Source organism: Pseudophryne corroboree, chromosome 4 (genome assembly GCF_028390025.1).
Source record: "Pseudophryne corroboree isolate aPseCor3 chromosome 4, aPseCor3.hap2, whole genome shotgun sequence".
Classification (NCBI taxonomy): Eukaryota; Metazoa; Chordata; class Amphibia; order Anura; family Myobatrachidae; genus Pseudophryne; species Pseudophryne corroboree.
This window is the reverse complement of record NC_086447.1, coordinates 25,476,422-25,489,776: the sequence shown is the minus strand read 5'-3', so window position 1 is coordinate 25,489,776 and position 13,355 is coordinate 25,476,422. Positions and strand designations below refer to the sequence as shown.

The 13,355-nt window shown below is 31.8% G+C and overlaps 18 non-coding genes across 18 annotated transcripts; all 18 read left to right on the top strand.

Annotated features, from left to right (window-relative positions):
* The first annotated feature begins 860 nt into the window (after nt 1-860).
* TRNAV-CAC (transfer RNA valine (anticodon CAC)) lies at nt 861-933 on the top strand. The gene has a single exon. It is a non-coding gene; the product is annotated as a tRNA-Val (tRNA).
* Nucleotides 934-1,364: 431 nt separating this feature from the next.
* TRNAV-AAC (transfer RNA valine (anticodon AAC)) lies at nt 1,365-1,437 on the top strand. Its single transcript has one exon. It is a non-coding gene; the product is annotated as a tRNA-Val (tRNA).
* Nucleotides 1,438-2,307: 870 nt separating this feature from the next.
* TRNAV-CAC (transfer RNA valine (anticodon CAC)) lies at nt 2,308-2,380 on the top strand. Its single transcript has one exon. It is a non-coding gene; the product is annotated as a tRNA-Val (tRNA).
* Nucleotides 2,381-2,813: 433 nt separating this feature from the next.
* TRNAV-AAC (transfer RNA valine (anticodon AAC)) lies at nt 2,814-2,886 on the top strand. Its single transcript has one exon. It is a non-coding gene; the product is annotated as a tRNA-Val (tRNA).
* An 868-nt stretch (nt 2,887-3,754) lies between these two features.
* Nucleotides 3,755-3,827, top strand: TRNAM-CAU (transfer RNA methionine (anticodon CAU)). Its single transcript has one exon. It is a non-coding gene; the product is annotated as a tRNA-Met (tRNA).
* Nucleotides 3,828-4,257: 430 nt separating this feature from the next.
* Nucleotides 4,258-4,330, top strand: TRNAV-AAC (transfer RNA valine (anticodon AAC)). Its single transcript has one exon. It is a non-coding gene; the product is annotated as a tRNA-Val (tRNA).
* An 868-nt stretch (nt 4,331-5,198) lies between these two features.
* TRNAV-CAC (transfer RNA valine (anticodon CAC)) lies at nt 5,199-5,271 on the top strand. The gene has a single exon. It is a non-coding gene; the product is annotated as a tRNA-Val (tRNA).
* Nucleotides 5,272-5,702: 431 nt separating this feature from the next.
* TRNAV-AAC (transfer RNA valine (anticodon AAC)) lies at nt 5,703-5,775 on the top strand. The gene has a single exon. It is a non-coding gene; the product is annotated as a tRNA-Val (tRNA).
* An 868-nt stretch (nt 5,776-6,643) lies between these two features.
* TRNAV-CAC (transfer RNA valine (anticodon CAC)) lies at nt 6,644-6,716 on the top strand. Its single transcript has one exon. It is a non-coding gene; the product is annotated as a tRNA-Val (tRNA).
* Nucleotides 6,717-7,150: 434 nt separating this feature from the next.
* Nucleotides 7,151-7,223, top strand: TRNAV-AAC (transfer RNA valine (anticodon AAC)). Its single transcript has one exon. It is a non-coding gene; the product is annotated as a tRNA-Val (tRNA).
* An 868-nt stretch (nt 7,224-8,091) lies between these two features.
* On the top strand, nt 8,092-8,164 carry TRNAV-CAC (transfer RNA valine (anticodon CAC)). The gene has a single exon. It is a non-coding gene; the product is annotated as a tRNA-Val (tRNA).
* A 431-nt stretch (nt 8,165-8,595) lies between these two features.
* TRNAV-AAC (transfer RNA valine (anticodon AAC)) lies at nt 8,596-8,668 on the top strand. The gene has a single exon. It is a non-coding gene; the product is annotated as a tRNA-Val (tRNA).
* An 869-nt stretch (nt 8,669-9,537) lies between these two features.
* Nucleotides 9,538-9,610, top strand: TRNAV-CAC (transfer RNA valine (anticodon CAC)). The gene has a single exon. It is a non-coding gene; the product is annotated as a tRNA-Val (tRNA).
* Nucleotides 9,611-10,041: 431 nt separating this feature from the next.
* TRNAV-AAC (transfer RNA valine (anticodon AAC)) lies at nt 10,042-10,114 on the top strand. Its single transcript has one exon. It is a non-coding gene; the product is annotated as a tRNA-Val (tRNA).
* Nucleotides 10,115-10,982: 868 nt separating this feature from the next.
* On the top strand, nt 10,983-11,055 carry TRNAV-CAC (transfer RNA valine (anticodon CAC)). The gene has a single exon. It is a non-coding gene; the product is annotated as a tRNA-Val (tRNA).
* A 429-nt stretch (nt 11,056-11,484) lies between these two features.
* TRNAV-AAC (transfer RNA valine (anticodon AAC)) lies at nt 11,485-11,557 on the top strand. Its single transcript has one exon. It is a non-coding gene; the product is annotated as a tRNA-Val (tRNA).
* Nucleotides 11,558-12,425: 868 nt separating this feature from the next.
* TRNAV-CAC (transfer RNA valine (anticodon CAC)) lies at nt 12,426-12,498 on the top strand. The gene has a single exon. It is a non-coding gene; the product is annotated as a tRNA-Val (tRNA).
* A 435-nt stretch (nt 12,499-12,933) lies between these two features.
* On the top strand, nt 12,934-13,006 carry TRNAV-AAC (transfer RNA valine (anticodon AAC)). Its single transcript has one exon. It is a non-coding gene; the product is annotated as a tRNA-Val (tRNA).
* The last annotated feature ends 349 nt before the right edge of the window (nt 13,007-13,355 follow it).

The window sequence follows — 13,355 nt, the reverse complement described above, 5'->3', positions numbered from 1 at the left end:
GCTTTAGAATTTTAAAACAATGAATTTTTGGGTAAAATGCTCAATAAAAATACAATCAGATAAAAAGTTTATTTTAGCATGCCATACTGAATGCCAAAGATCATTTTTTATTGGATGATGGTCGCAAATTTTTCATGTAGTATCTGTAGTGTAGTGATTTCATGTTTGCCTCACACGTGAAAGGTCCCCAGTTCGAAATTGGCAGAAACATATTTTGTTACCTAAACACTTTGAATTCAATAATTTATATTTTGATAACTATATACTGTTGCATTGCTTAATGAAAAAGCAAGCAAAAAATCATATTGCAGAATATCAAAAGTCAATTTCCCTTCTACCATGCATATTGGATGGTGTTGCATTCATAAAGTACCTGTAGTGTAGTATTATTCACATTTAGCCAATATGCATAAGGTTCCCCTTCAAAATTGGTCAGAAATACATTAAAAATAGATTTTTTTATTAAATACAATGATCAGAACTATTAATAAGTGAATGTGTCCTCTTGAAATGCAAAGTGGAAAAAATAGCATAGAAATTATTAGAAAATAGAAAAATAAGTTTAGAATTTTTTTTTCTAAGAAAACGGTTTGCCAATGGTACTTCCCGACTCCATAGTGATGAGATCTTCAAAAGTCAGTTTCTGTATTGTAGTGGTTATCACATTCGCCTAAAACACAAAAGGTCCCCAGTTCGAAACTGGGCAGAAATATGCTGTTATCTTTAGTATTTTAAAACAAGGGATTTTTGGTTGAAATGCCAAATAAAAATGCAATCATATAAAAAGTTTATTTCAGAATGCCATAATGTATGTCAAAGATCATTTTTTATTGGATGGCGGGAGATGCTGTTTCCATGTAGTTTCTGTAGTGTAGTGGTTATCATGTTCGCCTCACACGCGAAAGGTCCCCAGTTCAAAACTGGGCAGAAACATATTTTGTTACCTAAACACTTTGAATTCAATAATTTATATTTTGATAACTATCTACTGTTGCATTGCTCAATGAAAAAGCAAGCAAAAATCATATTGCAGAATATCAAAAGTCAATTTCCCTTCTATCATGCATATTGGATGGTGTTGCATTCATGAAGTACCTGTAGTGTAGAGTTATTCACATTTACCCAATATGCATAAGGTCTCCCTTCAAAATTGGTCAGAAATACATTAAAAAAAGATTTTTTTTAGAAAATACAATGATCAGAATTGATAATAAGTGAATGTGTCCTCTTGAAAAGCAAAGTGGAAAAATAGCGTCAAAATTATTAGAAAATAGGAAAAAAAGTTTAGAAAAAATTATATTTCTAAGAAAAGCATGTGTCATTTGTACTTCCAGACTAGATAGTGATGGGATCCACGAGAGTCAGTTTCTGTAGTGTAGTGGTTATCACGTTTGCCTAACATGCGAAAGGTCCCCAGTTCAAAACTGGGCAGAAACAATCTTTTTAGCTTTAGAATTTTAAAACAATGAATTTTTGGGTAAAATGCTCAATAAAAATACAATCAGATAAAAAGTTTATTTTAGCATGCCATACTGAATGCCAAAGATCATTTTTTATTGGATGATGGTCGCAAATTTTTCATGTAGTATTTGTAGTGTAGTGATTTCATGTTTGCCTCACACGTGAAAGGTCCCCAGTTCGAAATTGGCAGAAACATATTTTGTTACCTAAACACTTTGAATTCAATAATTTATATTTTGCTAACTATATACTGTTGCATTGCTTAATGAAAAAGCAAGCAAAAAATCATATTGCAAAATATCAAAAGTCAATTTCCCTTCTACCTTGCATATTGGATGGTGTTGCATTCATAAAGTACCTCTAGTGTAGTATTATTCACATTTAGCCAATATGCATAAGGTTCCCCTTCAAAATTGGTCAGAAATACATTAAAAATAGATTTTTTTTATTAAATACAATGATCAGAACTATTAATAAGTGAATGTGTCCTCTTGAAATGCAAAGTGGAAAAAATAGCATAGAAATTATTAGAAAATAGAAAAATAAGTTTAGAATTTTTTTTTCTAAGAAAACGGTTTGCCAATGGTACTTCCCGACTCCATAGTGATGAGATCTTCAAAAGTCAGTTTCTGTATTGTAGTGGTTATCACATTCGCCTAAAACACAAAAGGTCCCCAGTTCGAAACTGGGCAGAAATATGCTGTTATCTTTAGAATTTTAAAACAAGGGATTTTTGGTTAAAATGCCAAATAAAAATGCAATCATATAAAAAGTTTATTACAGAATGCCATAATGTATGTCAAAATTCATTTTTTATTGGATGGCGGGAGATGCTGTTTCCATGTAGTTTCTGTAGTGTAGTGGTTATCACGTTCGCCTCACACGCGAAAGGTCCCCAGTTCGAAACTGGGCAGAAACATATTTTGTTACCTAAACACTTTGAATTCAATAATTTATATTTTGATAACTATCTACTGTTGCATTGCTCAATGAAAAAGCAAGCAAAAATCATATTGCAGAATATCAAAAGTCAATTTCCCTTCTATCATGCATATTGGATGGTGTTGCATTCATGAAGTACCTGTAGTGTAGAGTTATTCACATTTACCCAATATGCATAAGGTCCCCCATCAAAATTGGTCAGAAATACATAAAAAAAAAAGTTTTTTTTTAGTAAATACAATGATCAGAATTGATAATAAGTGAATGTGTCCTCTTGAAATGCAAAGTGGAAAAATAGCGTCAAAATTATTAGAAAATAGGAAAAAAAGTTTAGAAAAAATTATATTTCTAAGAAAAGCATGTGTCATTTGTACTTCCAGACTAGATAGTGATGGGATCCACAAGAGCCAGTTTCTGTAGTGTAGTGGTTATCACATTCGCCTAACATGCGAAAGGTCCCCAGTTCGAAACTGGGCAGAAACAATCTTTTAGCTTTAGAATTTTAAAACACTGAATATTTGGGTAAAATGCTCAATAAAAATACAATCAGATAAAAAATTTATTTTAGCATGCCATACTGAATGCCAAAGATCATTTTTTATTGGATGATGGTCGCAAATTTTTCATGTAGTATCTGTAGTGTAGTGATTTCATGTTTGCCTCACACGTGAAAGGTCCCCAGTTCGAAATTGGCAGAAACATATTTTGTTACCTAAACACTTTGAATTCAATAATTTATATTTTGATAACTATATACTGTTGCATTGCTTAATGAAAAAGCAAGCAAAAAATCATATTGCAGAATATCAAAAGTCAATTTCCCTTCTACCATGCATATTGGATGGTGTTGCATTCATAAAGTACCTGTAGTGTAGTATTATTCACATTAAGCCAATATGCATAAGGTTCCCCTTCAAAATTGGTCAGAAATACATTAAAAATAGATTTTTTTATTAAATACAATGATCAGAACTATTAATAAGTGAATGTGTCCTCTTGAAATGCAAAGTGGAAAAAATAGCATTGAAATTATTAGAAAATAGAAAAATAAGTTTAGAATTTTTTTTTCTAAGAAAACGGTTTGCCAATGGTACTTCCCGACTCCATAGTGATGAGATCTTCAAAAGTCAGTTTCTGTATTGTAGTGATTATCACATTCGCCTAAAACACAAAAGGTCCCCAGTTCGAAACTGGGCAGAAATATGCTGTTATCTTTAGAATTTTAAAACAAGGGATTTTTGGTTGAAATGCCATATAAAAATGCAATCATATAAAAAGTTTATTTCAGAATGCCATAATGTATGTCAAAGATCATTTTTTATTGGATGGCGGGAGATGCTGTTTCCTTGTAGTTTCTGTAGTGTAGTGGTTATCACATTCGCCTCATACGTGAAAGGTCCCCAGTTTGAAACTGGGCAGAAACCTATTTTGTTACCTAAACACTTTGAATTCAATAATTTATATTTTGATAACTATCTACTGTTGCATTGCTCAATGAAAAAGCAAGCAAAAATCATATTGCAGAATATCAAAAGTCAATTTCCCTTCTATCATGCATATTGGATGGTGTTGCATTCATGAAGTACCTGTAGTGTAGAGTTATTCACATTTACCCAATATGCATAAGGTCCCCCTTCAAAATTGGTCAGAAATACATTAAAAAAATATTTTTTTAGAAAATACAATGATCAGAATTGATAATAAGTGAATGTGTCCTCTTGAAAAGCAAAGTGGAAAAATAGCGTCAAAATTATTAGAAAATAGGAAAAAAAGTTTAGAAAAAATTATATTTCTAAGAAAAGCATGTGTCATTTGTACTTCCAGACTAGATAGTGATGGGATCCACGAGAGTCAGTTTCTGTAGTGTAGTGGTTATCACGTTCGCCTAACATGCGAAAGGTCCCCAGTTCAAAACTGGGCAGAAACAATCTTTTAGCTTTAGAATTTTAAAACAATGAATTTTTGGGTAAAATGCTCTATAAAAATACAATCAGATAAAAAGTTTATTTTAGCATGCCATACTGAATGCCAAAGATCATTTTTTATTGGATGATGGTCGCAAATTTTTCATGTAGTATCTGTAGTGTAGTGATTTCATGTTTGCCTCACACGTGAAAGGTCCCCAGTTCGAAATTGGCAGAAACATATTTTGTTACCTAAACACTTTGAATTCAATAATTTATATTTTGCTAACTATATACTGTTGCATTGCTTAATGAAAAAGCAAGCAAAAAATCATATTGCAGAATATCAAAAGTCAATTTCCCTTCTACCTTGCATATTGGATGGTGTTGCATTCATAAAGTACCTCTAGTGTAGTATTATTCACATTTAGCCAATATGCATAAGGTTCCCCTTCAAAATTGGTCAGAAATACATTAAAAATAGATTTTTTTATTAAATACAATGATCAGAACTATTAATAAGTGAATGTGTCCTCTTGAAATGCAAAGTGGAAAAAATAGCATAGAAATTATTAGAAAATAGAAAAATAAGTTTAGAAATTTTTTTTCTAAGAAAACGGTTTGCCAATGGTACTTCCCGACTCCATAGTGATGAGATCTTCAAAAGTCAGTTTCTGTATTGTAGTGATTATCACATTCGCCTAAAACACAAAAGGTCCCCAGTTCGAAACTGGGCAGAAATATGCTGTTATCTTTAGAATTTTAAAACAAGGGATTTTTGGTTGAAATGCCAAATAAAAATGCAATCATATAAAAAGTTTATTTCAGAATGCCATAATGTATGTCAAAGATCATTTTTTATTGGATGGCGGGAGACGCTGTTTCCATGTAGTTTCTGTAGTGTAGTGGTTATCATGTTCGCCTCACACGCGAAAGGTCCCCAGTTCGAAACTGGGCAGAAACATATTTTGTTACCTAAACACTTTGAATTCAATAATTTATATTTTGATAACTATCTACTGTTGCATTGCTCAATGAAAAAGCAAGCAAAAATCATATTGCAGAATATCAAAAGTCAATTTCCCTTCTATCATGCATATTGGATGGTGTTGCATTCATGAAGTACCTGTAGTGTAGAGTTATTCACATTTACCCAATATGCATAAGGTCCCCCGTCAAAATTGGTCAGAAATACATTAAAAAAAAGATTTTTTTAGTAAATACAATGATCAGAATTGATAATAAGTGAATGTGTCCTCTTGAAATGCAAAGTGGAAAAATAGCGTCAAAATTATTAGAAAATAGGAAAAAAAGTTTAGAAAAAATTATATTTCTAAGAAAAGCATGTGTCATTTGTACTTCCAGACTAGATAGTGATGGGATCCACAGGAGTCAATTTCTGTAGTGTAGTGGTTATCACGTTCGCCTAACATGCGAAAGGTCCCCAGTTCGAAACTGGGCAGAAACAATCTTTTAGCTTTAGAATTTTAAAACAATGAATTTTTGGGTAAAATGCTCAATAAAAATACAATCAGATAAAAAGTTTATTTTAGCATGCCATACTGAATGCCAAAGATCATTTTTTATTGGATGATGGTCGCAAATTTTTCATGTAGTATCTGTAGTGTAGTGATTTCATGTTTGCCTCACACGTGAAAGGTCCCCAGTTCGAAATTGGCAGAAACATATTTTGTTACCTAAACACTTTGAATTCAATAATTTATATTTTGATAACTATATACTGTTGCATTGCTTAATGAAAAAGCAAGCAAAAAATCATATTGCAGAATATCAAAAGTCAATTTCCCTTCTACCATGCATATTGGATGGTGTTGCATTCATAAAGTACCTGTAGTGTAGTATTATTCACATTTAGCCAATATGCATAAGGTTCCCCTTCAAAATTGGTCAGAAATACATTAAAAATAGATTTTTTTATTAAATACAATGATCAGAACTATTAATAAGTGAATGTGTCCTCTTGAAATGCAAAGTGGAAAAAATAGCATAGAAATTATTAGAAAATAGAAAAATAAGTTTAGAAATTTTTTTTCTAAGAAAACGGTTTGCCAATGGTACTTCCCGACTCCATAGTGATGAGATCTTCAAAAGTCAGTTTCTGTATTGTAGTGATTATCACATTCGCCTAAAACACAAAAGGTCCCCAGTTCGAAACTGGGCAGAAATATGCTGTTATCTTTAGAATTTTAAAACAAGGGATTTTTGGTTGAAATGCCAAATAAAAATGCAATCATATAAAAAGTTTATTTCAGAATGCCATAATGTATGTCAAAGATCATTTTTTATTGGATGGCGGGAGATGCTGTTTCCATGTAGTTTCTGTAGTGTAGTGGTTATCACGTTCGCCTCACACGCAAAAGGTCCCCAGTTCGAAACTGGGCAGAAACCTAGTTTGTTACCTAAACACTTTGAATTCAATAATTTATATTTTGATAACTATCTACTGTTGCATTGCTCAATGAAAAAGCAAGCAAAAATCATATTGCAGAATATCAAAAGTCAATTTCCCTTCTATCATGCATATTGGATGGTGTTGCATTCATGAAGTACCTGTAGTGTAGAGTTATTCACATTTACCCAATATGCATAAGGTCCCCCATCAAAATTGGTCAGAAATACATAAAAAAAAAAGTTTTTTTTTAGTAAATACAATGATCAGATTTGATAATAAGTGAATGTGTCCTCTTGAAATGCAAAGTGGAAAAATAGCGTAAAAATTATTAGAAAATAGGAAAAAAAAGTTTAGAAAAAATTATATTTCTAAGAAAAGCATGTGTCATTTGTACTTCCAGACTAGATAGTGATGGGATCCACAAGAGCCAGTTTCTGTAGTGTAGTGGTTATCACATTCGCCTAACATGCGAAAGGTCCCCAGTTCGAAACTGGGCAGAAACAATCTTTTAGCTTTAGAATTTTAAAACACTGAATATTTGGGTAAAATGCTCAATAAAAATACAATCAGATAAAAAATTTATTTTAGCATGCCATACTGAATGCCAAAGATCATTTTTTATTGGATGATGGTCGCAAATTTTTCATGTAGTATCTGTAGTGTAGTGATTTCATGTTTGCCTCACACGTGAAAGGTCCCCAGTTCGAAATTGGCAGAAACATATTTTGTTACCTAAACACTTTTAATTCAATAATTTATATTTTGATAACTATATACTGTTGCATTGCTTAATGAAAAAGCAAGCAAAAAATCATATTGCAGAATATCAAAAGTCAATTTCCCTTCTACCATGCATATTGGATGGTGTTGCATTCATAAAGTACCTGTAGTGTAGTATTATTCACATTAAGCCAATATGCATAAGGTTCCCCTCCAAAATTGGTCAGAAATACATTAAAAATAGATTTTTTTATTAAATACAATGATCAGAACTATTAATAAGTGAATGTGTCCTCTTGAAATGCAAAGTGGAAAAAATAGCATTGAAATTATTAGAAAATAGAAAAATAAGTTTAGAAATTTTTTTTCTAAGAAAACGGTTTGCCAATGGTACTTCCCGACTCCATAGTGATGAGATCTTCAAAAGTCAGTTTCTGTATTGTAGTGATTATCACATTCGCCTAAAACACAAAAGGTCCCCAGTTCGAAGCTGGGCAGAAATATGCTGTTATCTTTAGAATTTTAAAACAAGGGATTTTTGGTTGAAATGCCATATAAAAATGCAATCATATAAAAAGTTTATTTCAGAATGCCATAATGTATGTCAAAGATCATTTTTTATTGGATGGCGGGAGATGCTGTTTCCATGTAGTTTCTGTAGTGTAGTGGTTATCACATTCGCCTCACACGTGAAAGGTCCCCAGTTTGAAACTGGGCAGAAACCTATTTTGTTACCTAAACACTTTGAATTCAATAATTTATATTTTGATAACTATCTACTGTTGCATTGCTCAATGAAAAAGCAAGCAAAAATCATATTGCAGAATATCAAAAGTCAATTTCCCTTCTATCATGCATATTGGATGGTGTTGCATTCATGAAGTACCTGTAGTGTAGAGTTATTCACATTTACCCAATATGCATAAGGTCCCCCTTCAAAATTGGTCAGAAATACATTAAAAAAAGATTTTTTTTAGAAAATACAATGATCAGAATTGATAATAAGTGAATGTGTCCTCTTGAAAAGCAAAGTGGAAAAATAGCGTCAAAATTATTAGAAAATAGGAAAAAAAGTTTAGAAAAAATTATATTTCTAAGAAAAGCATGTGTCATTTGTACTTCCAGACTAGATAGTGATGGGAACCACGAGAGTCAGTTTCTGTAGTGTAGTGGTTATCACGTTTGCCTAACACGCGAAAGGTCCCCAGTTCGAAACTGGGCAGAAACAACCTTTTAGCTTTAGAATTTTAAAACAATGAATTTTTGGGTAAAATGCTCAATAAAAATACAATCAGATAAAAAGTTTATTTTAGCATGCCATACTGAATGCCAAAGATCATTTTTTATTGGATGATGGTCGCAAATTTTTCATGTAGTATCTGTAGTGTAGTGATTTCATGTTTGCCTCACACGTGATAGGTCCCCAGTTCGAAATTGGCAGAAACATATTTTGTTACCTAAACACTTTGAATTCAATAATTTATATTTTGATAACTATATACTGTTGCATTGCTTAATGAAAAAGCAAGCAAAAAATCATATTGCAGAATATCAAAAGTCAATTTCCCTTCTACCTTGCATATTGGATGGTGTTGCATTCATAAAGTACCTGTAGTGTAGTATTATTCACATTTAGCCAATATGCATAAGGTTCCCCTTCAAAATTGGTCAGAAATACATTAAAAATAGATTTTTTCTATTAAATACAATGATCAGAACTATTAATAAGTGAATGTGTCCTCTTGAAATGCAAAGTGGAAAAAATAGCATAGAAATTATTAGAAAATAGAAAAATAAGTTTAGAAAATTTTTTTCTAAGAAAACGGTTTGCCACTGGTACTTCCCGACTCCATAGTGATGAGATCTTCAAAAGTCAGTTTCTGTATTGTAGTGGTTATCACATTCGCCTAAAACACAAAAGGTCCCCAGTTCGAAACTGGGCAGAAATATGCTGTTATCTTTAGAATTTTAAAACAAGGGATTTTTGGTTGAAATGCCAAATAAAAATGCAATCATATAAAAAGTTTATTTCAGAATGCCATAATGTATGTCAAAGATCATTTTTTATTGGATGGCGGGAGATGCTGTTTCCATGTAGTTTCTGTAGTGTAGTGGTTATCACGTTCGCCTCACACGCGAAAGGTCCCCAGTTCGAAACTGGGCAGAAACATATTTTGTTACCTAAACACTTTGAATTCAATAATTTATATTTTGATAACTATCTACTGTTGCATTGCTCAATGAAAAAGCAAGCAAAAATCATATTGCAGAATATCAAAAGTAAATTTCCCTTCTATCATGCATATTGGATGGTGTTGCATTCATGAAGTACCTGTAGTGTAGAGTTATTCACATTTACCCAATATGCATAAGGTCCCCCATCAAAATTGGTCAGAAATACATTAAAAAAAAGATTTTTTTAGTAAATACAATGATCAGAATTGATAATAAGTGAATGTGTCCTCTTGAAATGCAAAGTGGAAAAATAGCGTCAAAATTATTAGAAAATAGGAAAAAAAGTTTAGAAAAAATTATATTTCTAAGAAAAGCATGTGCCATTTGTACTTCCAGACTAGATAGTGATGGGATCCACGAGAGTCAGTTTCTGTAGTGTAGTGGTTATCACATTCGCCTAACATGCGAAAGGTCCCCAATTCGAAACTAGGCAGAAACAATCTTTTAGCTTTAGAATTTTAAAACACTGAATTTTTGGGTAAAATGCTCAATAAAAATACAATCAGAAAAAAAGTTTATTTTAGCATGCCATACTGAATGCCAAAGATCATTTTTTATTGGATGATGGTCGCAAATTTTTCATGTAGTTTCTGTAGTGTAGTGATTTCATGTTTGCCTCACACGTGAAAGGTCCCCAGTTCGAAATTGGCAGAAACATATTTTGTTACCTAAACACTTTGAATTCAATAATTTATATTTTGATAACTATATACTGTTGCATTGCTTAATGAAAAAGCAAGCAAAAAATCATATTGCAGAATATCAAAAGTCAATTTCCCTTCTACCATGCATATTGGATGGTGTTGCATTCATAAAGTACCTGTAGTGTAGTATTATTCACATTTAGCCAATATGCATAAGGTTCCCCTTCAAAATTGGTCAGAAATACATTAAAAATAGATTTTTTTATTAAATACAATGATCAGAACTATTAATAAGTGAATGTGTCCTCTTGAAATGCAAAGTGGAAAAAATAGCATAGAAATTATCAGAAAATAGAAAAATAAGTTTAGAAATTTTTTTTCTAAGAAAACGGTTTGCCAATGGTACTTCCCGACTCCATAGTGATGAGATCTTCAAAAGTCAGTTTCTGTATTGTAGTGATTATCACATTCGCCTAAAACACAAAAGGTCCCCAGTTCGAAACTGGGCAGAAATATGCTGTTATCTTTAGAATTTTAAAACAAGGGATTTTTGGTTGAAATGCCATATAAAAATGCAATCATATAAAAAGTTTATTTCAGAATGCCATAATGTATGTCAAAGATCATTTTTTATTGGATGGCGGGAGATGCTGTTTCCATGTAGTTTCTGTAGTGTAGTGGTTATCACGTTCGCCTCACACGCGAAAGGTCCCAAGTTCGAAACTGGGCAGAAACATATTTTGTTACCTAAACACTTTGAATTCAATAATTTATATTTTGATAACTATCTACTGTTGCATTGCTCAATGAAAAAGCAAGCAATAATCATATTGCAGAATATCAAAAGTCAATTTCCCTTCTATCATGCATATTGGATGGTGTTGCATTCATGAAGTACCTGTAGTGTAGAGTTATTCACATTTACCCAATATGCATAAGGTCCCCCTTCAAAATTGGTCAGAAATACATTAAAAAAAGATTTTTTTAGAAAATACAATGATCAGAATTGATAATAAGTGAATGTGTCCTCTTGAAAAGCAAAGTGGAAAAATAGCGTCAAAATTATTAGAAAATAGGAAAAAAGTTTAGAAAAAATTATATTTCTAAGAAAAGCATGTGTCATTTGTACTTCCAGATTAGATAGTGATGGGATCCACGAGAGTCAGTTTCTGTAGTGTAGTGGTTATCACATTCGCCTAACACGCGAAAGGTCCCCAGTTCGAAACTGGGCAGAAACAATCTTTTAGCTTAAGAATTTTAAAACAATGAATTTTTGGTTAAAATGCTCAATAAAAATACAATCAGATAAAAAGTTTATTTTAGCATGCCATACTGAATGCCAAAGATCATTTTTTATTGGATGATGGTCGCAAATTTTTCATGTAGTATCTGTAGTGTAGTGATTTCATGTTTGCCTCACACGTGAAAGGTCCCCAGTTCGAAATTGGCAGAAACATATTTTGTTACCTAAACACTTTGAATTCAATAATTTATATTTTGATAACTATATACTGTTGCATTGCTTAATGAAAAAGCAAGCAAAAAATCATATTGCAGAATATCAAAAGTCAATTTCCCTTCTACCATGCATATTGGATGGTGTTGCATTCATAAAGTACCTGTAGTGTAGTATTATTCACATTTAGCCAATATGCATAAGGTTCCCCTTCAAAATTGGTCAGAAAAACATTAAAAATAGATTTTTTTATTAAATACAATGATCAGAACTATTAATAAGTGAATGTGTCCTCTTGAAATGCAAAGTGGAAAAAATAGCATAGAAATTATTAGAAAATAGAAAAATAAGTTTAGAAATTTTTTTTCTAAGAAAACGGTTTGCCAATGGTACTTCCCGACTCCATAGTGATGAGATCTTCAAAAGTCAGTTTCTGTATTGTAGTGGTTATCACATTCGCCTAAAACACAAAAGGTCCCCAGTTCGAAACTGGGCAGAAATATGCTGTTATCTTTAGAATTTTAAAACAAGGGATTTTTGGTTGAAATGCCAAATAAAAAAGCAATCATATAAAAAGTTTATTTCAGAATGCCATAATGTATGTCAAAGATAATTTTTTATTGGATGGCGGGAGATGCTGTTTCCATGTACTTTCTGTAGTGTAGTGGTTATCACGTTCGCCTCACACGCGAAAGGTCCCCAGTTCGAAACTGGGCAGAAACATGTTTTGTTACCTAAACACTTTGAATTCAATAATTTATATTTTGATAACTATCTACTGTTGCATTGCTCAATGAAAAAGCAAGCAAAAATCATATTGCAGAATATCAAAAGTCAATTTCCCTTCTATCATGCATATTGGATGGTGTTGCATTCATGAAGTACCTGTAGTGTAGAGTTATTCACATTTACCCAATATGCATAAGGTCCCCCATCAAAATTGGTCAGAAATACATTAAAAAAAAAAGATTTTTTTTTAGTAAATACAATGATCAGAATTGATAATAAGTGAATGTGTCCTCTTAAAATGCAAAGTGGAAAAATAGCGTCAAAATTATTAGAAAATAGGAAAAAAAGTTTAGAAAAAATTATATTTCTAAGAAAAGCATGTGTCATTTGTACTTCCAGACTAGATAGTGATGGGATCCACGAGAGTCAGTTTCTGTAGTGTAGTGGTTATCACATTCGCCTAACATGCGAAAGGTCCCCAGTTTGAAACTGGGCAGAAACAATCTTTTAGCTTTAGAATTTTAAAACAATGAATTTTTGGGTAAAATGCTCAATAAAAATACAATCAGATAAAAAGTTTATTTTAGCATGCCATACTGAATGCCAAAGATCATTTTTTATTGGATGATGGTCGCAAATTTTTCATGTAGTATCTGTAGTGTAGTGATTTCATGTTTGCCTCACACGTGAAAGGTCCCCAGTTCGAAATTGGCAGAAACATATTTTGTTACCTAAACACTTTGAATTCAATAATTTATATTTTGATAACTATATACTGTTGCATTGCTTAATGAAAAAGCAAGCAAAAAATCATATTGCAGAATATCAAAAGTCAATTTCCCTTCTACCAT